Here is a 23,438-nt window from a genome sequence, read left to right on the forward strand (position 1 = left end):
GCAGTCATCTGCAAACTTTGTTATCCAGAGTCCCTTAGTGTTGGCCTGTACTTCAGAGAAGTAGATGCCAAACAAGAGCGGTCCCAGGACTGAACCCTGAGGTATTCCACTTGTCACTTGTCTGGAGCTGGATTTGGAGTTGGCTACTTTTACAGTGTGGGTTCTATCAGTAAGCCAGTTAGCAACCCTTTGGGTGATGTAGGGATTTATGCCCAGCTTAGTAAGTTTATCTATGATTCCAGAGTGGGGGATGGTGTCAAAGGTCTTGGCAAGGTCTAGATAGGCTGTGTGGACCACCTTACCCTTGTCCATGGCTCTGGAGACTGATTCGATGAAGTCAATCAAGTTCAGGAGACAAGATCGGCCCTTCACGAACCCAAACTGGGTGGGGTCCAGTATTTGTAGGTTGCCAATGTCTTTGTTTATAAGTTCCATGATAATACACTCCATGGCCTTGCAGATAAGGCTTGTCAGACTGATGGGATTGTAGTTTCCGGGATCCAAGGTGGATCCTCCCTTGTGGAGTGGGATAACTGTAGCTGTGCGCCACTCAGTGGGCACAAAACCTGAGGTGAGGCTATGATTAAACATGACACTTAGGTGAGGTGCCAGTTCATATTGTAGTTCATGTAGTACATAGCCCGGGATGTCATCTGGTCCCATGGATGCTGTATTCTTAGCTTTGGAGAGTGCGTTTTTTACCTGTGTGGCCATTCTTACCGGAATTTGGCAATCTTCCGGTATTGAGATGGGCCATTTAGGGGGTGAGAGGGGGTGAAGTTGGCACTGAATCGATCTGCCAGGATATTGGCAGTATTCTTGGGATCAGTATATTTAATGCCATTCTGTTTTAGCTCAGAGCAGATCTGAGCATTGCCATTTAGATTCTTGACATAATTATAGAATGCCTTGTTGTTGTCTTTGGAATCTTTGGCAATTTTATTTTCGTAACTAGCTTTGGAGGATTTTATGAGGGATCTCAGTTTCTTACTGAGGCTGGTAAGGAAGTTTATCCTGGGATTTTCCTCTTTTCTGCAACAGTTTCTTCCTTTTGTTGTAAAGTTTGTTTATGGCAGGGGACCACCAGATTGTCTTCTTTTTTTGGATGAGAGCATCTTGGTTCTATTTGGGATGGCACGATTTATGCATGAGTGGATGTGCTCGTATGGTGCCTTAGTGTAGGATTCAGCAGTTGAACTGTCAGCTCCCATCTGCATGGGTGTCATGAAGTTTGTCACTTCTGACTTGAGTAGCATTTTTTAAACTTTCTGATCTCTAGTTAAAGTTTACAGAACTTTTTGAAAAAAATGCAGTCTAAAATGTATAATAAATCCTATGAAGACTATTGTAAATGTTCATAGTCTCATAGGTTCTAACTAAACTTACAGAAAATAAGACCAATAACAAGCTCAGGCACATAACGCAGTACTGGTTGTAGACTAATCATATAAATTTTAATCACACATCATAGGTGAAAATTTGTGATCACCCTTCCAGTCATGAAGACTGTTTTTAATGGTTGCTGGGGAAGTACTTTGCTTGATATGTAAGGGCATTCCAGAAGCAGAGTTACGTTTGGTTAAGTATCTGTTGCACCATCTGGTGTTGTTGATGTAGTAGTGTAGGTGCATATAGTGGGTGTTTGCTTTGCCACTAGTTATATTAAGGTGAAGAAGTTCAAAAATGATAGGTTATTCACAGAAAGCATGTAAGCCAAAGAAGAGATCACTTATCAGGAGCTGGTATGACACTAAGTAGAAAAATATGCCTTTTGCTCTTTCAGAGTTACTAAGGGTACTGCAGTAGCAGCTGATGGCTTGAAATCAAAGGGGGGCTGCAGGAGACAGCTAAATAGGTGGGGCCAATGGGAAGGGGCATGTTCAACTGGAGGTGGGGCTATGCAAAAAAATGCAAAAACTGGGACTTTAATTAAATACGCTGCCCTGGGTGCCAAACCATCATTATGAGAGTCTAATCAAGAACAAAATAAAGTGTAGAAGAAAAAAAATATTTCAATGCATTGGCTACATGACAGCTTACTTAATATCTAGATGAAAACAAAAAGGTTGTGAGGCATGAAAAAATAAATTACTTTTTAAATACATTACTGGAATGCCAGTCAAGATCAAGTATAAAAAAAAACAAAGCAGCACTCAACTCAAACCACTTCTCCTTGAACCGCAGTTCTAATTATAATTTATATTCAGCTTTATGAAAGTACCAAGTAACATGCTGAAAGTAGCAATCTCTGTGATACCTCCACTTGGAAAAATGTTTCTTATCCAAAAAAGACCTGCTGCCTGACAACAACTATCTACTTGTTTCATGGGGAAAATATGATCAAAGTAAAAAATGAAAAGCAAACAAGAAACAAGCTCAAGATACATTGCTTAAAGGATTACTGCGCAGGTTATGGACCACACACGATAGATTGGCATTCTGTTTGGTTTACTGGTAGAGCCTGCAAAGATGACTGCAAGTCTCCAAAAAATGTAATGAGTTTCAGAAAATACTGTAATCCTGTCCTTTATTACAAATACTGTCATATGCATTTCAATACCCAAGGCTTATACGCTATCTAGTTATGTAAATATTCTCTGTTGGCAACAACAAAAAGGCTTTCAATGTTGGTAATTCATTAACAGTATGCTTATTAAAGCTTACTTGCATCTTACAGTCTCAGACAAGCTCACCTGATGGTCATTAAAGCATTGCTACTTAAACAGAGAGCAACAGGCACTGCAATAACATGCATTGTCTGAATAAAAAGCATAAATCAACAGCATAAAAATATGACAGAAAACCAGAATATTCTGTAAAATCAAGGACAGATGACAACCCATTGTAGTACTTGTGTCTACCTTGGATGGGGGATACTCTGCATACTTAACACTGCATAACTGCTCCTTGCCTTGCTTGGACACATCCAGAGTCACTACATGGGGGAGTGGGGTGCAACAAGTATGTCACAATTTGAAATGTCTCTGGCTGATGGTGATGGCCCTGACACATTTGTCATACCTCTCAAACCTCAGAACAAGAAATCTGGAAAAAGCCATAAACAGAAGTGGGAGAAAGGCTCAAAAATTAGGACAATTTTTAAATATATAATTAAGTCTTTCATTAGTATGAATTGTCTGAAGGGTATGAAATCTGAAACTCAAATGTCTATCATTATTTTCTAACTTCAATCTTTAATGATTTACCACTAATTTGCCAGAAAACCACAATTGTATGAAAAACAGACCAAAATGTGATGCAAAATATAAAATAGCCACACAATACAGCTGGGAAACTGTCAAAGAAGGGACACTTTTTAATATTAGTACTGTTAACTTGAGCAGCTGACAAAATAAGAGAATCTACATGCATTTCTGAAATTAAAAGTAATCTATAACTCTGATCATTACAATTATTTACTAACTGTAAACCCTCCACATTTTCTTCCAAATTTGACATTTTACAGAGGGATTATTAGGGGGAGAGCAACATTTTGAGCCAAAATCTGGGAAAGTTGAGAGGTTTGGATACCCAATTCTATAAAGTGATTTATTTGCACTTACCTCTTAGCGTAGGAAATTTGGACAGGGCCAAATATATTGGGGGAACATACAAATGGTACTAAAAATTGCTCATGTACAAACTTAGACAGTTGACAGAATAACAGGTCTTGCATGCATTTTTCTGAAGGGTATGAAGTCTGAAACTCAATGTCTGTCATTATTTAGTTACTTCATTCCTAAATGATTTGTGAGAAAACCAGAAATGTTATGAGGAACAAACCAAAAATAAGAAGTAAAAATCTGGCCAGTTGAGAGGTATAGTTCAGCCAGTGCTGTCTGAGTTTGCAGCCCTTCCCCCCTCACAAAATCATGGTCGAATGGGGCCTTCCCCCTGCACCTATTCCAATGTCCAATTACTTGACTATTTGCCCCATTTACCATAAACACTGCAATGTGCATACTGCTTTACTTCTACGATGATTTGGATTTCATTTAAAAGTTTTATTTTACATTTTACAGCACAAACACTAATAGACATATGCTAAACAAAGCAATGCAGTCTCACAATGAAAACAGACTTAGCATTAAAACTTCTCTGCCCTTGAATCTCACATTCATTGAAACAACATTGAAACCCACATTCAAAGAAAATACATCTGGCCAGTGGCAGATAAAGATTAACTTTGGACTGTTTTCAAATCATAGGCCCCTTGCACAGGAAACATACATGTGTTCTTTGATACACCTTCCTGACTGTATTAAATTATATTCCTTGTATAATACAATACAGTTGTTAGAAGGTGTTTTAAATTTATTATTTGGAACATTTTTTTCAGTAAACAGTGAAACAAAATGCATGCATCAATAATGACAAAGCTGCCCGGTTCAGAACATTTCCATTATAAAAGTCTACTCAAACTTCTACAGTCCACCAGTATCAGTAAATATGCACAATCTCTGCAGAAGTAAAAGTCATCTAAATAATTCCACATTAAAGAGATCTGTAACTGATGAAGAGGTTGCTCTAGCTAACAACTTTATATTTCATTGTTTCATCTACAAATATAGTGCCTGTTGCCCTTGATGAATAAATTTCATATGTTACATAAAAATGATAAGCTAGTAATATTGCAATAGGGAATGGATGGCAAACTGATAACAGGTTCATCATTACTAGGTATCTCTGCCAAAGAAGACATTCTCAGGACTGCAGCATCCACCCACTTTAAAAGTAAAACACAGTACAGTATCAGCAATGCATTTATATACTGGGGGAGTAGAACCCATAGCCTTCTGCATCAAAAGCATGTACACTACCTGTTGTGCTATTATCAATGCGAGCAGACTCAGCATAAGCAGCACTAAACTTCTCTTCAAGCTCTCAGCTCCTTGTAAAATCCACTTGACACTTAACTGTATCTCTCAACTTTGAAGCACAAGAAATCTGGAAAAGGCCAAAATTTATTAGGGGGGACAAAAGCCCAACAACTAGGGACATATTTTAAACATTGCTTGCATAACCTTGGAAAGTTGCTAGAATAAAATGTTGGGTTACCACCATGCATTTCACTGCCAAGTCTTGAACCCAGGACCGTGTGCACAACAGTCAGTGCAACATACCATTATGCTAAATCAGCTACTTCTTGAAATACAGCTAGTCTGAAACTTAAATGGCTATCATTTACTGAATTCAGTTCTAACCATAGCTCTCAACTTCTTAGCACAAAACACCTAGACAAAGCCAGGTATGGAGGAATACAGCCCTGCAAACATATTCAGTGAATGCAGTTCTCACCGTAGCTCTCAACCTTTTAGCACAAAAAAAACCTGGACAAAGCCAACAATGATCTTATAAACAGAAAATTGCTAGAATAAAAGGTTTTGTGTTACCATGTACTTTCTGAAGAATATGAAGTCTGAAATTCAAATGTCTGTCATTATTTTCCAGAAAAAAACACAGATTTTATGAGGAACAGAACAGCAATATGAAGCAAAGCTTTTACAAGTGGTGGTGGGTAGAGAATTCAAGCTCCTGCTACCTACTGCCAAGGTACAGGGTTTAAGTCTAGCCACTACCAGGTCGATTTCCTGAGTTGTTGTAGTCACTGGGGCATTTCATACACACATGCACTGCTGTGCTTCAGGAATAAAACAGTACCTGTCCACAAATAAATTTTATGAATATGCTTCACCTCAAAATTTTATGAATATGCTTCACCTCAAAAAATCTAGATCCGTCAGAGCCACAAGGGCGGGAGACTTAAACCTTGACACGGCTATTAATAGGACGTGCTGGAGGGATAGATTCATCACGCAAAGACTCCCTATGCTGTGGAATAAAATCCCGGTATATGTGAGGCAGAGCACCTCGCTGGCCTTGTTCAAGAGAAATCTTGACCAATGGATGGGAGATCGCAGATATACCCCAGGGATTACCTCAGTGTCACTGCTCAACAGAGGCACAGCAAAATAATGGGTATAGTTCCCCATACTAAAGGGGTGGCATAAGCCACAAAACTATGGGCTAGGCTTGTAAATGCCCTCGGGCAGATAGCCTAGTATGAACCTATGAACCTATAAATAAAGACATAAGCATATCCCACTGTTTCTATAAAGCAGTACCTGCCATTTCTCAAGATATCTGGTTTCAGAGTGCTGAGCATGAGCACAGACTGCTGACCTTGCAGTCTGATCCCTCTCCAGTCTATGCAGCTGTAACTGCATAGACTTCTGGGGCATCTGTGAGACTGCCTTATTCCAAATCCGGACTGGTTAAGCAGCAGTCCGGATTTGAGTTTTCCACTCACGCATGTGTGAGTTTTGGGATTTCGGGATTTTTTTTTTGGTTTTCAGTGGGTGGGGGAGACTGCAGTCCTGCAGTCCAATAGGACGAGCTGCCACTGGGGTACTGTGACCTGTGATTTTGGCAAGGAAAACTAAGGAGACCTGTCAAATTGATTTAGATGTTTATTGAGGTACATTTTGAAGGGGGATTATATTAAATGTCGGACTTAATAAGGAAGAAATAAAGTGGGACTATAATTACTTTGGACCTTGAGAAGATACCATGAATAATAAGCGTGGGTTAGAAGGATTTTCTGGACTCTAACAAACATGTAGTGATCAAAAGAGAATTTGTTATCAGTATAGATACCCAAGTCTTTTATGACTCTGTCAAATTTATGTAGAATGTTATCTATCTGGTATGCAGTAATGATGCTTGATGTACCAAAGCAAAGTATGCTTTGTTTCCGGTCATTCAGGGTAAGTCCTAGATTATCACACCAAACATTTGTTTGATCCAGCTGTTGCTGGAAAATTTGAGTATCAGAATTGAGGTGCACCTTGCTGCATGCCTGAGTCTCTATACTACTCATCAGGACTACCTGACCCCTCTGCCACTAGGAAAGTAAATATTTTTATTTATGCTGAGTACGTTTGAGCTGAATAAACTGCAAAATGGTTTACTAACTAAAGCATTTTTATTTTACAAACTCTACTGAATGGTCTGACTTCTGCATGCCATGGAAATACACTTTGCCCTCACTTCATCCAACATGAGCCTACTAGCCCTAGCTTCTTTAAGGCAATGGCTTATGCTCATTGTTACTAAACATTACACTGATACTTTATGTGAGTGGTGCAAATACATGCCTAAACTTCTCTAACCTCAGAGGGGGTAAAAAGTCCACATCCACAGCATTGCAGCAACACATCACCAGCACTATATTCACATATACTGAGGTACTAAAAAAAGCCTTACCAAAACCTCAGGGGCTTTCAAAGTACCATTTTACTGCATCCAGACCTCAGCAGCATGAAGACATGAAAGCCTGCAGTGTACACAACAGTGACTTTTATTAGCTAGTGTCTTATTTATACGCAACTCCATAGTGAAACACACCGTTGCACTGTTCACTAAGATGAATAATGCTAGGTTGATAGCTGCCTCTCTTGTACCAGGAAATGTGATGTCACCCAGGCAGTTAAGGCCTTCACCCTCATTATGCGTATAACAAGGTCATTGCATTATGCTCATGTGAGTGTGAATGCCACAGCATTGCATCTCATTGGAACACATTAAGGGGGACAAGGTTGGGCTCCATGAGCCTACTAGCAATGACTGCAGAAAACTAGTCTTGAGCATTGTATTGCTATCACTGTCAATGATGTCACAATACAGACAGAAAATAATTGAATTTAACAACTGGTGCCATTTCAAGGGGGTGCAATGACTGTCAACCTGGGGTGGGATGGTTGATTGTCCTATCTGTTTTATTTAGGATGGCATGCATCTCTCCTGCCAGGGATTTTACATATCAGCTAAAATGTTTTTCTGCTCCATAATGTCCTTCTTAGGGAAAGATGCTCTCCATTATCCCCCAAACTAGCAAATTCAAATCAGACTTACACCAACGTGGCATTTCTTAATGCTAGTTGCCTAACAAAGAAGATCCCCATTCTTGAGGCTTTCTTAACCCTTGAAAACAGACATTTGCATAGTCATAGAAATTTAGTTTCAGTATTGTGATAACACTACTCATATATTTGTTTTTACCGCCTACCTTTCCTTTAGGCCCTCATATGAGGATGGTCCTACCTTTGGTGGAAGTGTCTCAGATTTTATTTGTAATACAATCATCTCAGTACTATTCTTGCTAGATAATAACCAGAAAATGGGTTTATGGTTAATCGCCGAACAGACTAACCATCAAATGGCACATCATTGAATCCTAATCATCGAACATCCAATCATCAAAACAGCACTTTCTCAAACCTGTGAGATGAGAGAAGTGACTAAAACACTTCCCTGTCTCACTTCTCCCCATTGTAGTGTGACCTTGACATCAGTATATATAATTATGGGGGTGTGGGGGTGAAACCCTCCACATGGATGGTTTTGAAATAGTGGCATTTGTAAGATGGAGAAGTGTTGCCCAACTAGTTACTTTCCCCATCTCACAGGTTCAGTGAAGTACTGGTTCAATGGATGGACATTCAATGATTAGGGTTCGATGATGTGCCATTCAGTGGTTAGCCCATTTGACAATTAACCATAGACCCGCAGAAAGCATACATATACTGATAAATGCAGGAACAATGACCTTTCTATAATGCTTGTAGCCCATGAAGACAACCTAATTAAATTAGAGTCTCTCTAACCACAGAACCGAAGACATAGCCCATGAAGACTCCCTAATTAATTTAGAGTCTTTAACCACAGAACCGAAGACACTCATGTTGGGCAATTTCAGCTATTAATCCATTAACTGGCCAACATACACCACTAAAAATAAATATGCACAGTGGTTCCAGGATATCAGCAATGTCTGCTCCTTAGGCCAATTAATGACTACCCTTACTAGGGACTCACAACTTCCTGACTTGGTCCTCACAAATGTGGCACCATTATGGACCACACCCATAGTTATCATTTTATTGGTCAACTCTAGCCATCATGTTCTAAAACTTTCTGCAAGGTCTCAGATATAGCTGCACACAAACTTTGCTGTCTTCATAGACTTTTCCAAGGCAGAGTTATTAATGCTAGCTGCAGACCTTGTGAAGGCTAAAAGCATTCCACCACATGATGACCCCTTTAAAATGGAGACAGATTTCTACTCTCACCTAAGCTCCTTCACTGAAGCCTCTATTCCCATCTGCTACAAATATAATGCAAGGTTTAGAAACAAATCACCTTGTTGGAAATTCAGCATAAACAAACTAAAACAAAAGAAAAAATACTCTTCAGGTCCTACCACTCTAAAAATAAACTTAAAAGAGTAAACTGGGAACAATTGCATGAGATCAAATGAAACAAGTCCAAATATGAGTTGAATGTTGGTAGCACATACAGAGATAACCATGAATCCTTCTTTATTCGTATCTGTAATCTCAGAAATAACATTCAACATTGCGTTGAGTTGGAATGTGATGGTGTCACATAGTCCAACCCAGACATCATTATTATCATCATTAATCACATTTTCCCATTTTTTTACATACGAGTGATGTGTGGCATTAATTCTTGCCACCTTGCTCAAGTTCAGTACCACTCTCCTACCTTCTTCAGCAATCAAACCTAATTGTCACAGGACTTCTCTCATGCAATCCATCTACCTGTTAAATGGACATCCTCATTTCCCCTTTCCTTCTTCATGTTTCGCACCAATAATCTTCACCAAATCATCCTGTTTTTCTGCACATGTGCCCACTCCACCATAATCTGTATTCTTTGACCATCTCTGCAATTGTTACTACTATGGCTTCCTTTTGGTGTTATAATTTCTTCATCGGTCTCACAGTGTACATGCAGTCAACCATCTTAGATACTGTATCTCCATCACCTCCTCAATTACTCTGCCTTAACTACCCAGGCTTCCGTACTATAAAGAAGTACAGGTCACATGACTGTTATGTAGACATTACTTTTCAGCTTCTTTGGCATTCTTCTGTCACACTCTACCCCTGACACTCTGTGCCATTTGACTGTAGCACCTCAGACTCTAGCTTTGACCTTCTCAATAAAACTTCCCTTCTCTTTAATCTTCCCTCCCAGATACTTGAAGTTGTTAACCCATTCCAGTATTTTCCCTTTTGTCTCAATATTTATCTGTCCTGATTTCCTTTATGTGCTGACATGACAACTGTCCTGTCTGCACTCATTTTCATCCCATGTGTCTTTAGTTTTGCATTCCATTCTCTTATAATTTGCTGTAGCTTCTGTTCAGAGTCTACTTGTAGTTCCACATCATCTGCATACAGCAGTGTTGTTGAGCCCTCCCTTCTAACTTGTTTGCTTATGTAGTCCATCAGCAGTATGACCAGCAGATGGATCAGTGATGAACCCCGATGCAGATCCAGTCTCACCTGGAATCCTTATGTGAGCTTGATGACTGTCTGTATGTGTCATTAGGTAGATACACATAGTCTACATTAACACTACCTGTTTTCAGGGACTTCAAGCCATCACAAGGTTGCCCAAACATGCTTTCATAACACCTTGTCATCCAAGTCTAGGAATGCCCATTTGGACTTTTTCCTGTTATCAAACTCCTTCTCCACTGTCTGTCTCACTGCAAACATCTGTTCAGATGAGCTGAATCCTAATCTGAATCAGAAATGCTCACCTCCCATTTTACTTTCTACTACTCTGCATATTCATTTATCAGTCACCCTCTCTAGCACCTTCATGCAGTCAGATAGGTGTTTGATATCTCTATACTGCCTGCAGTTGCAAATGTCCCCTTTGTTCTTCTACACTGGCACTAAAATGCTTGTCCTCTAGTTTTCTGGGATAGACCTTTTTCTCCACAATGTTATGAGTACCCTCTGGAGCCATTTGTTTACTTAACTCACCCAACATCTTGATCATGCCTGCCCTACCTTCATATTAGCCTGCTGCTTTTCCTGACTTCATTTGCCTTAGTGCTGTTCATCTGCTTGGATGGGGTTCTTCTTCTTTTATCTTTGGCTCTGTATGTGGACAGTACAGCTTCTGTGGGTTTCCTTCATTCAGTAGTTGCTGCAAGTACTCCTTTCATCTACCTTGATGTCCTGGGGCTGGTGAGTAGATTGTTCTTGCCATCCCTAATGAATGATATCTGATCTCTGTCTTCTTTTTCTTCCTGTCTGCATTGCAGCCTGATAGAGTTTTTTTGTGCCATCCGCTGAGTCACTTTCCAAAAGCTGGTAGATTGTTCATTTCTATTGCAACTGCCATATTCCTGTCAGCCAACCAGTATTCCTTCATAGTTGATCTATCTTTTCTATCTCCCACTTTTCCCTGCACCCCTTCTTTCTTTTGATAACTTCCTGGCCTTCTAAATTTCCCAACAATATGGCAAATATCCTTATGGAAAAATTCATCTTAAATTTTTCCAACAATTCCCTCCCTACTCTTCTCTCATACTTTCATATAGACATCCTTCATATAATTTCCATAGAACACATATTAAGGGCTCTCTTCAAAACAAAGAATACTGTCACTAATGGTTCAGGTGATACATCAGGCTAGATTCCTGTAACCTTGAAACACGGCTTCACTGACTCCCCTGTAGACCTGTTTAACCTTGTCTGGACAGCTGGCTATGTTCCTAAGTTTGGGAGATCAGCAGTAATGGCCTCTCTACAATTGTGTTGTTGAAGCATTGACCCTGGGAACTATAGGTTTATTAGCTTTACCAGCCTCATATGTAAGGTTATGAAATGTATCATCATAGATTTTATTAACAGAGATGTTGGTAGTCTACAGTCAACTCTAACCAATTTGCCATTTTGAGGGACAGATCATGCTTACTTAACCTAACTGAATTTTTTGAAAGAATCACTGAGACACTGGGCAAAGACAGATTTCTTCCTCCTGCATACCTTGACTTGGTAAAAGCCTTTGACAATATCCCACATTTTGGCATCATTGATAAACTGAACTGAAAGTAAATATCTCTGAAACCAATTATTTAGCAAACTGGTTAACAAACAGTACCTATTCTGGGGTCTACTTCACAACATAGAAATGCCACATCATCGAAAACTGGTTCATCGAGATGACATCACTGAATCCTCTAAACATTTAACACCCAGACCAGGAAACCTAACCCCAGGAACTCAACCACTTGGCCACCAGGAAAAGAAAAAAAACGCAGCAGGTAAAACCTACCAATAGGGAGGCTTCACCCCCTGTTGTGGGGCGATGCACCCCCCACCCCCCAACTAAATATTCCTACTCTGGGATCGCACTACAATGGGGGAAGGGCAAGTTTCACCATGGTGGCCAAATGGTTCACTTCCTGGGGTTAGGATTTGCGGTTCTGAGTGTTCAATGTTTAGTGGATTTAGCGATGTTGTCTTCTTGAACAACTGGTCTTTGATGATCTGGCATTTAAATACTTTCAAGTAGACTCCTATTCTAATTATGTAGGTAGGATGGTTTCCTCAAAAAAATAAGTGTATGTGTACCCATGTCATAGTTCAATATGAGACATTAATAAAGGTGTTTGAAAAACACTCATTTACTAGTGGCATCCCTTAAGGGTCCATTAAGGGACTGCTATTCTTCAGCTTATACTTTGCTGATCTAAAAGCTGACATTGAGGGTCTCTGGCTGACCAAGTTTTCTGATGAGTTCAAGCTCAGAACTGTCATAAACACCTCAAATGGCACATATTTTCCTACAGGACCTAATCCATACAAATACATAGTGTCTTGACTATGCACTAAAGCTCAGTGCTAAAAATAGCATAATTTTGTGCTCTGTTAAAAAAAGAATTATCCCTATAAATAACTTATAAATGTACCCTCTTAAAATCGATACTGTCATCAGAGATAAAGATATGTTCTTAAAAAAGAAGATCACTCAACACCATGTATCAACTTTAGTTAGAAAATCTTTACACCTAGCCCACCTAATATCTAAAGGAATATCCTGCAGGGCGAAGGAAGTTATAGTTGACTTCTACTCCACTGTTATTAGACCCATAATTGAATATAATGCCTTCTCTGACATGAATCTATCCAATCACATGACTCAGTTTAAAAGACACAGTGTTTCTAGAAAATGTATAGGCATGACAGTCCTAAGCCTCACAGAATGTCTGATAGCTCTGTCTCTCTTTTCTGCACTTATAGACTTATTTGTTGCAATCCCTTCCTGATTTACAGGGTGACAAATGACCCTGAGTTGCTTGACATTTTATATATTCATAAAACTGCTAACCACTATAACTACCCACTCTGGATAACTGTATCTACATTGCAATGCAATCAGGACCTGCTAGCAGATTTTAGACCATTAACAATCAAATGCTGCTTTGGAATCTATCATTAAATTAATTTTAACTGTCGCATTTATTTTAACATTTGTTTGCCAGGAAAGTCTGACCTGGAACAAAGTCAATTTTCAGTGGAGGCCCGAGAAGAAATACTCCAGATGCATGTCTTTGTAACATGGTAGGAAACCAGAACACCCAGAGGAAACCCACACGAATGCAAAAAAGACATGTAGACTCTGCACAGAAGGCACTCCAGAAGAGAACCAAACCAGAGAACTTTTTGCTGTGAGGCAACAATGCTACAGCTGCACCACTGTATCATCCAGGTTAGCAAGATGATTGAAATCCAGAAAGATGATAGCGAGCCTGATTTGTAAAACTTGACTTTGAGTGTGAACAGTGATATGTAATAAAATTAACAAAAATGTGTCGCAGTTTGAAGAACATCTCTAAAAAAGTTGGTGAATATATATTGGATGTTGCAGCTGTTGAATGAATTTAGAGGAAGATTGTAATACATGTCTGAGGATCAAGGGCTTCTACAATCTCCTGTAAGTTATGAGACTTTCTGAATAAAATTGGTATTAGTGTTGCAGTCATTCTAATGCTACACTCAGCTTAGAATGGTTTATTTATTTGTTTATTTAAACTTATTAACCATTAAAGTCACATGAGGGAAAAGTTTATTTCCAAAGAAGTGCAAGAGAGACATGAAGTATTAGTTTCTACTGTGTGCATCAAGCTACTGAACTGCAATGTGACAATCAGAAAGAAAAAGACTTGCTTAGTACACAGCGAGATGTGTGTATGTGTGTGTGTGTTTCTGGGGGGGGGGGGTGTCAAACATTTTAGACCCCTAAAAAGAAAGAAAAGAACTTCCAGATTTTATTGTGGGTAAATAAATACTGCCATGTTACATCACACATCATTATAAGATAAATCTATAAACTTTTGACATATATCTCAAGTATCTGCTATTTTATAAAATCCAGATGCTCACATTAAACACACTTCCTCGACGGATATATATATATATATATATATATATATATATATATATATATATATATATATATATATATATATATATAGCTTAATCATCCTTTGTTCAGTCACATTAGCACAGTACTCTGACTCTCTAGCTGGTGCTATTTGTTATGGTTAATCTAGACCTGAGTTTAGAGAGTGACCAGACCTAGTGAAACAGAATATTTTCATTCATTTTCTTAACCAGATAGCTTGCCTTCAACTTTAAATTATATTATTTCTCTCATATCATTACTACTCTTGCCCAAAAATTGTGAGCAATAGAGGCCATCAGAACACTCATGTTTACATTTAAAAGTTAAAACTCTTTTAGTGTTATATCACATGAAGTCTTCAGATGAAAGCACTTATCTAAGATAAATAAAGCCAAATTATCCAAGAAGAATGGGAAGCCGCAGACTCATGTTTTTTTTATATATATGGGACTGAGTTCTTCTTCTTTTTCTTCTTCTTCTTTCAGCTGCTCCCATGAGGGGTTGCCACAGCAGATCATCTGTTTCCATTTCTTCCTGTCCTCTGCATCCTGCTCTGTCACACCACCCACCTGCATGTCCTCTCTCACCACATCCATAAACCTTATCTTAGACCTTCCTCTTTTCCTGTTACTTGGTAGCTTCATCCTTAGCATCTTTTTCCCAATATACTCTGCATCCCTCCTCAGCACATGTCCAAACCAGCATAATCTTGCCTCTCTGGCTTTGTCTTCAAACCTTCCAACCTGGGCTGACCCTCTAATATACTTATTCCTAATCCTGTCCATCCTCGTCACACCCAGTGCAAATCTTAACATCTTCATCTCTGCCATGTCAAGCTCTGACTCCTGCATTTTTGTCAATGCCACTGTCTCCAACCCATATAACATAGCTGGTCTCACTACCCTGTTGTAGACCTTCCCTTTCACTCTTACTGGTACTCGCCTGTCACAAATCACTTCTGACACTCTTCTCCACTCGCTCCATCCTGCCTGTACTCTCTTCTTCACCTCTCTTCCACACACCATTACTCTGAACTGTTGATCTCAAGTATTTAAACTCATCCACCTTCGCCACCTCTACTCCCTGCATCCAAACCATTCCTCTATCCCCCCTCTAATTCACACACATATATTCTGTCTTAGTCCTGCTGACCTTTATTCCTCTTCTCTCTAGAGCATATCTCCACCTCTCCAGGGTCTCTTCCACCTGTTCCCTACTCTCACTACAGATCACAATGTCATCTGCAAACATCATAGTCAACGGGGACTCCTGTCTGATCTTGTCTGTCAACCTGTCCATCACCATTGCAAATAAAAAAGGGCTCAAAGCTGATCCTTGATGTAATCCCACCTCCACCTTAAACGCATCCATCACTCCCACCGCAGACCTCACCACTGTCACACTACCCTCGTATATATCCTGTACCACTCTTACATACTTCTCTGACACTCCCGACTTCCTCATAAAATACCACAACTCCTCTCTAGGCACCCTGTCATATGCTTTCTCTAAATCCACAAAGTCACAATGCAGCTCCTTCTGACCTTCTCTGTACTTCTCCATCAACACTCACAGAGCAAACACTGCATCTGTAGTGCTCTTTCCTGGCATGAAACCATACTGCTGATCACTAATCATCACCACCCTTCTTAACCTAGCTTCCACTACTCTTGCCCATAACTTCATGCTGTGACTGATCAGTTTAATCCTTCTGTAGTTACTACAGCTCTGCTCATCACCCTTATTCTTAAAAATCGGTACCAAAACACTTTTTCTCCATTCCTCAGGCATCCTCTCACTTTCCAACATTTCATTAAACAATCTAGTTAAAAACTCTACTGCCATTTCACCTAAACACCTCCATGCTTCCACAGGTATGTCATCTGGACCAACAGCCTTTCCATTCTTTATCATCTTCATAGCTATCCTTACTTCCTCTTTGTAATCCACTGCACTTCATGATTCACTATCCGCACATCATCCAACCTTCTCTCCCTTTTATTCTCTTCATTCATCAACCCCTCAAAGTACTCTTTCCATCTGCTCAACACACTCTCCTCACTTGTGAGTACATTTCCCTCATTATCCTTTATCACCTTTACCTGCTGCACATCTTTACTAGCTCGGTCCCTCTGTCTAGCCAATTGGTACAGGCAGCAGCAGCCTTAGGTCAGCTGGTTCCCTAGGGAAAAGGGCTCCACGGTGCCCCCCCACACCACCCAGGTGCCCCCATCCTGGTCTACCTACAGCAAATAAATACTGGAAAAGCGCCCCTGCTACAGCGGCACCCTAGGCAGCCGCCTAGTTGTCCTATGCCTAAGGCCGGCTATGGGTGCAGGTCCTTTTCTCCCTCCTTAGTGTCCAACCTTTTATACAACTCTTCATACACCATCTCCTTAGCCTTCGCCACCTCTCTTTTTGCCATGCACCTCATCTCCTTATACTCTTGTCTACTTTCTTCATCTTTTTGACAATCCCACTTTTTCTTCGCCAACCTCTTTCTCTGTATACTCTCCTGCACTTCTTCATTCCACCACCAAGTCTCCTTGTCCTCCTTCCTCTTTCCAGATGTCATACCAAGCACCTTTCTAGCCATCTCTCTTACTAGCTCTGCTGTAGTTACCCAGCTATTTGGTAACTCTTCACTGCCACCCAGTGCCTGTCTTAACTCTTCCCTGAACTCCACCTCACAATTACCCTTTTTCAATTTCCACCATCTGATCCTTGGTGATGCCCTCACACTCACCCTTCTTTTCTTGATCACCAATATCATCCTACAAACCACCATCCTATGCTGCCTAACTACTCTTTCCCCTGCCACCACTTTACAGTCTCCAATCTCCTTCAGACTGGCCCTTCTACGTAAGATATAATCCACCTGTGTGCATCTTTCTCCACTCTTGTATGTCACTCTATGCTCCTCCCTCTTGTTAAAATACGTATTCATCACAGCCATGTTCATCCTTTTTGCAAAATCCACTACCATCTGACCTTCTGCATTCATTTGTTTAACACCATACCTACCCATCACGTCCTCATCCCCTCTGTTCCCTTCACCAACATGCCCATTGAAATCTGCTCCAATCACCAGTCTCACACCCTTGGGTACAGTCATCATCACTTCATCCAACTCGCTCCAAAATTTTTCATTCTCATCCATCGCACACCCAACTTGTGGAGCATATACACTAACAACATTCATCATACACCATCAATTTCCAGCTTCATAAACATCACTCTATCCGACACTCTTTTCACCTCCAAAACACTCTTAGCATACTGTTCCTTCAGGATAATGCCTATGCCATTTCTCCTCCCATCCACACCATGAGAAAACAATTTGAAACCACCTCTGATACACCTAGCCTTGCTCCCCTTCCATCTGGTCTCTTGCACACACAATATACCAACCTTCCTTCGGTCCATCATATCAGCTAGCTCTCTCCCTATACCAGTCATACTGCCAACATTTAAAGTTCCGACCCTCACTGTCACAGTCCTAGCCTTTACCTGCCTTCGGGCATGCCTTCCCCCTCTTCTCCTCCTTCGGCCAACAGTAGCCCAATTTCCACCAGCACCCTGTTGGCCAACAGTACTGGTGGCTGTTGTTGTTAACCCGGGCCTTGACCGATCCGGTATGTATTTCTGGGACTAAGTAATGAAGATTATTTGCTTAGCCCTTCTGCAGATACACAGTTTTGGATATCTGTATTAACAGGCAGTGCACCAAAGTACTGACAAGGATTTTACTTCTTAACATTAACATCTTAAAGAAGCTGAGGGTGAGGCTAGCTCCAGCTTGGAGATTTCAAAATAAGAGATATTTAAGAATAAGGAACTTCAATTTGAAATAGCAGCTGGGGAAGGGTGAACTACAGCAGTACAAGGAATAATTTTATTTCCTCAGTGTCAGTTCTGCTCATACTGTGCAGTCTCATGTCGCTGACGGAGAAATGGAGGGGAACACAATAGCTGAATTTAGGAATGCATTTAATTGACACATGAAACTTCTTCGGAAGTTCACAAGAAAAAGGGTGTTGGTATTTTAAAATCAAAACTCAAAATAACTTGCAGGAAAGATAACAAGCAGCTAGAGCCCATATGTTTATATTTAAACCTGCCACTATACTAACAGCCTGCAAGATGTCATTCTCAACACTTTATAAATAAACATATATATATATACATATATATATATATATATATATATATATATATATATATATATATATATACAGAGAGAGAGGGAGAGTGGAGAGTCAAGAGGTAAACCATTTTTATACCTGGTCCATAATGCAGTCAAAACAACCTCAGTTTCTAAATATCAGCCAGAGTGAAGGTTTTTTTATTATTATTATTATTATTATTATTAACAAAAACCATAAAACCATGATATTCTTGCAACATGCTCTCAAATGGTTAACAGTTTTTGTGGTATAAGAAGGTTGCACGTGGTATTTTTTTCCACAAGCTAAAGGTTATTTTGGAATCGCACTGTTGAAATTTTCAGTGAACTTTAAACCCCTACACCAAATACTCGTATAAACTCAGCAGATACTGAAAAAAGCTAATACTGGGACAGAGAAAGGTAAGTAGATCCAACACCTATAATTTGCAGTTAGTCTGATTTTTTTTTACTACCATTGCTGTATATCAAAGCTAAAAATTTAATTCTTCCAATGCCTGTAACATTTATTTTGCGCCTGTGCCACACATTTTTGAATTCCTTCCCCATTTTTTATTTTCACATTCCTTCTTGCAAAGGCTGTCCACCATATTTATGACTACCACTGTAAATACTTAATTCCTCACATTGCCCCAAGCACTTAGTTTCAGCCCTCAAATGATGCTTTTTTGTTCTGAAACATTATTAGCTGAAAGATGTATTCATGAAGTTCGGCGCAAGGACGGTTTTAGCCTTGCACCGAGCGTCCTCCTTAGAGATGGTGCAGCAGCACCATAAGAATATTTATGAGGGTGCGCTGCTGCACCCTCTACGTGGACAGGAAATGTGTGTGAGTGCAGGGGGGCATGTTTAAGTGTAGCATGGAGGCTTTAACATGCCCCCACAGTTGCACAACCTACAATGTTTACTATTAGAGCCCGCCTGTAATAGTAAGCAATTAATTCAGTGTCCGTGGATACTGAAATGTATGCAATGCATACAAGAGTGTCCACAAACACTGAAATAAAATCAAAGTAGTAAACACAGAAGCAGGTAGTGGAATGTTGAGCACCTGTCCTTAGAACGATTACATTTAAATTTCCTGTATCCCTATTTTACATTTGTATTGCTTCGTTATTGAAAGTGTAAGTGAAGCGTAGCGTGTTTGCGCATTGTTGCCCTTTGCTTAGTGTAGCTTACACGTCAAAATCATCCAAATAGAAAAAAAACATAATGAGTCAATGTTAATGTCAATAGTGTAGTGGTTAGAGCATCTGCCTCACAAGCAGGCATTCACGGTTTGAGTCCCACTACAGCACGCATTATTTTCCATGTGGAATGTGTATATGAACATATTTTTAAATCTTTTTGCTGTATAACTGACATAATAACATGTAAATGTGAACTGGAGTACTGCATTAAATGTTATAACTAATTTAATTTAATTAAAGTGGTAGTGTCATAATGAATAAGGCACTAGTAAGCAGGTGTAAGCACAAATAAGCAGTAGTAAACATATACAAGTACTAGTAAGCATGTTTAAGTCCATTTGCACGGGTGTAAGCAATGCCTACACACATTAAGCATAGAATTTAAGAAACTGTAATCAGAAGTTAGCACAGCTTACAGTCTCGCAAACCCGCACACACCTGCTCACGACTGCTTAAAAGTGCTTTAATCACTCTGTATCCAATAGCCTGTGTTCTGCCCAGCAACAAATTAAATGGCCTCTGCAAAGGTCAAACCCAGGACCCTGCACAACACAGCCAATATGATTTACCACTAAGCCACAGCATATATGCATAATCTGATGTTATCACAAAAATATCATCCAGCACAGTCATGCAACAGCATAGGAAAGGTATATAATTATGTAGATGTATGTGCATGTGTATGTACAAATATATAATACATTATATATATATATATATATATATATATATATATATATATATATATATATATGAAGCATGAACGTCGTGACAATAAACATACAAAAAGAATGAGAAGGAAAACAACAGCAACACCTGTATTATTTAGTGCTGTCACCTGATGTCATATCAAGCTGGGCAGGGGTGAGCAAATCACTGCTACTCAAACCACAGGCAAGATACTACCAGTGGGAGTAACCTTGTCGATCTAAGTCTACTTTACAAACAATTACAGGGTAGTCTCTCGTGGGACTACCCAAAAATTGCTAGGATGTTTGGACTTCTGACCATTACACAAGCAAGGTCAGGTATGTTCAAGGACTAAATGATGGGAGAGCCTGATGATACATGGGTTGGGACAACATACGTGTAGGGTCCCTAATGCTGGGGAGAGGGCAATGTGTGGAGGTGTGTTATGGCTGTGATAGCAACTGGAGAATGGATGGTTTGCGTGTATGCTGAACTCGGGTGGGAGTGGAGGAACCATAGGTATGCAATTATGGATCCAGGTATGTTAGGGTTGGATGGCCCGGTTCTAATTGGACTGCCTTGTGGAGGTCAGTGAGTTTGTTATAAGTTTATATGCATACACACATACATACAGCTATATGTAGAAGTACATTCCTGTACCACATTCACTCCTTTTGCAGACATAAATAACATGAAAGTGCCCCTACAAACCTTGACAGTAGATCGAATAATAGGTTGTGCATAACCATAAATGTAATAGGTTCATAGGTAGGTACTAGGCAATCCGCCCTAGAGCATGTATAAGCCTAGCCAAGGTGTGTTGGCATATGCCACCCCATTGATCGATTTACTGAGCCTCTGTCAAGCAGAGCTACTGAATTGATCCCAGTATGTCCCAATCTTTGCCACCCCTCAATTATATTTGGCTTTGGCTAGACTTCTTACATTAAGAGGTTGAGAGGTATGATTCTCATGTATGTTTAGTTGTATTGTTTGGCCTCTAAGGCTCAAGTCATGACTGAATGGAGTCCTGACTCATTGGAACAGTCTGCATACTCGGTTAACAGATGTTAAATAAATAAACATTTATGTATAGTGCATTACAGAAAAGATGCTGACCCCCTTCTCTGCACTGTGGTTTATATATCCTAACTCAATTTGTTTGTTTCTTTTGGCTTTTCCCGGTTAGGGGTCGCCACAGTGGAACTCTGGTCCGCTAATGATTGGCAGTAGATTTTAACATGCTGGCTTGCCGGGCCTAATGCACAACCTTCAACGAAGGAACACCCATTCATGCATGTCGCCACACAGAAGCTGCTCTAACTGAGAATCGAACGGGCAATGCCTAACTGTGAGGCGACAATGCTACCGCAGCACCACCACCGCAGTATATATATCCTGACTCAATAACATCCAAAATGCATGGCCTTTGTAACAATGCAGGCCTTACTTAGACTGTCATGAAATGCTTGTCATCTATATATATATATATATATATATATATATTCACATTTCTGTGCGACATTTGGCACAATTTTGCTGGGTTATACAATTCCAAGGCAAAATAAGTTGTTGTTTTGTTTCCGTTGTATATTGCAGTACTATAGTATTAGACTTACGGGAAGATAGAGGGAAGGGACGAATCTGCAAAAATGCAGAAGTGTATATTTTGTTTGAAGTCAGTGCTGTGCTCAAAAAATAAAATGTGAGGACTTTCTCAGTATGAAATAGCGGAATCATTCCTGTGATTTGTCGGCTACATCAACGCCAATCACTAAACCGGTCTTATTTGTAATATAATTTCGCAGAACTCGTACATTATTAGTTTTCATGTGTAACGTGTGCATTATCACATAGTCATAGTTATTAATTTATTGTAGTGGCTTGTTAATGAGAGTAATGAAGTAATGAAGTATACAGTCTAATCTTGAAATAAAGACATGTGTGTCCCAGGGGGGACAACCCAAAAATTGGGAATAGTGTCCTATTGGTCACCCATTTCACCGACGTTTGTGGACTAAAAGGTTGGGATGTCTGAGGATATGTGGAGTAAGTCAACCCATGGGATAGGTCTACAGGAGTAGGGAGTGGTCAATGTATAGTCGTGTGGATACACCATGTCTCCAACTGTAGAATGGATGACTGCTGTGTCAGTGAAGTGTTGGGGTGGGTGTTTGGGGAACTAGGATCCATGGGTATATGGGTATATATAGAAATGAAGCAGCACAGCGATAGTGTGGTAGTTAGAACATCTGCCTAATGAACAGACATTCCTGGTTCGAATCCCACTGTAGCACATATCATTTTCCATTGGAAATCTGTATATGAACATATTTTGACATCCGTCTGCTGTATAACCTGCATAATGACAATTAAAAGTGAACTGGAGTGAAGTGTCAGTGTCATAATGAATAAGGCACTAGTAAGCAGGTATAAGCATAAATAAGCAGTAGTAAGCATATGTAATTACTAGTTAGCGAGTTTGCCCATCAAGATTCAGTGCTAACAGCCGGTTACAGTTTCTCACACTCAGTTTCTAGATTACTTAACCTGTGTAGGCAGTGCTAACCCTCGCGCAAACAGGCTGAAACTCGCCTACTGATGCTTAAAAGTGCTTACTCCTGCTTACCCCATGCAAACAGGTGTAGACACGCTTATTCCAGGAAGGTGGTGAAAAGGGGCACAAAGACGGAAAGACAATAGGCAAGATAGCTAGGGATGTGCAGGAAAGGTATAGGGGAGGTCCATACCTGCCCATTTGTACTACAAATGTGCTGGTGCTCAGTGCCACCTGCATTGATAGCATGATACAGGTATTCCCTGGTATCAGTGGCATCTATCCATCCAGGGCATGTGTGTAAGGCATTGTATGTCCTTTGTGAATCAAATTTGATGGCACCACATATGTTGTAGGCATCTAGTGGGGAACAAAGTGACAGTACATTTTCTGCAATTATGTGCCTATTGTACTGGTGGACAGGGTGCCATGCCCTCTGCAGCCCACTGCAATCACACCGTGCTTACTATCTGTCAACAATATGCAGGGTACTAGGAATGTAGCGGCAGTCATGCAAATT

Source organism: Protopterus annectens, chromosome 7.part1 (assembly GCF_019279795.1).
Source record: "Protopterus annectens isolate FY-2018-M chromosome 7.part1, PAN1.0, whole genome shotgun sequence".
Taxonomy (NCBI): domain Eukaryota; kingdom Metazoa; phylum Chordata; order Ceratodontiformes; family Protopteridae; genus Protopterus; species Protopterus annectens.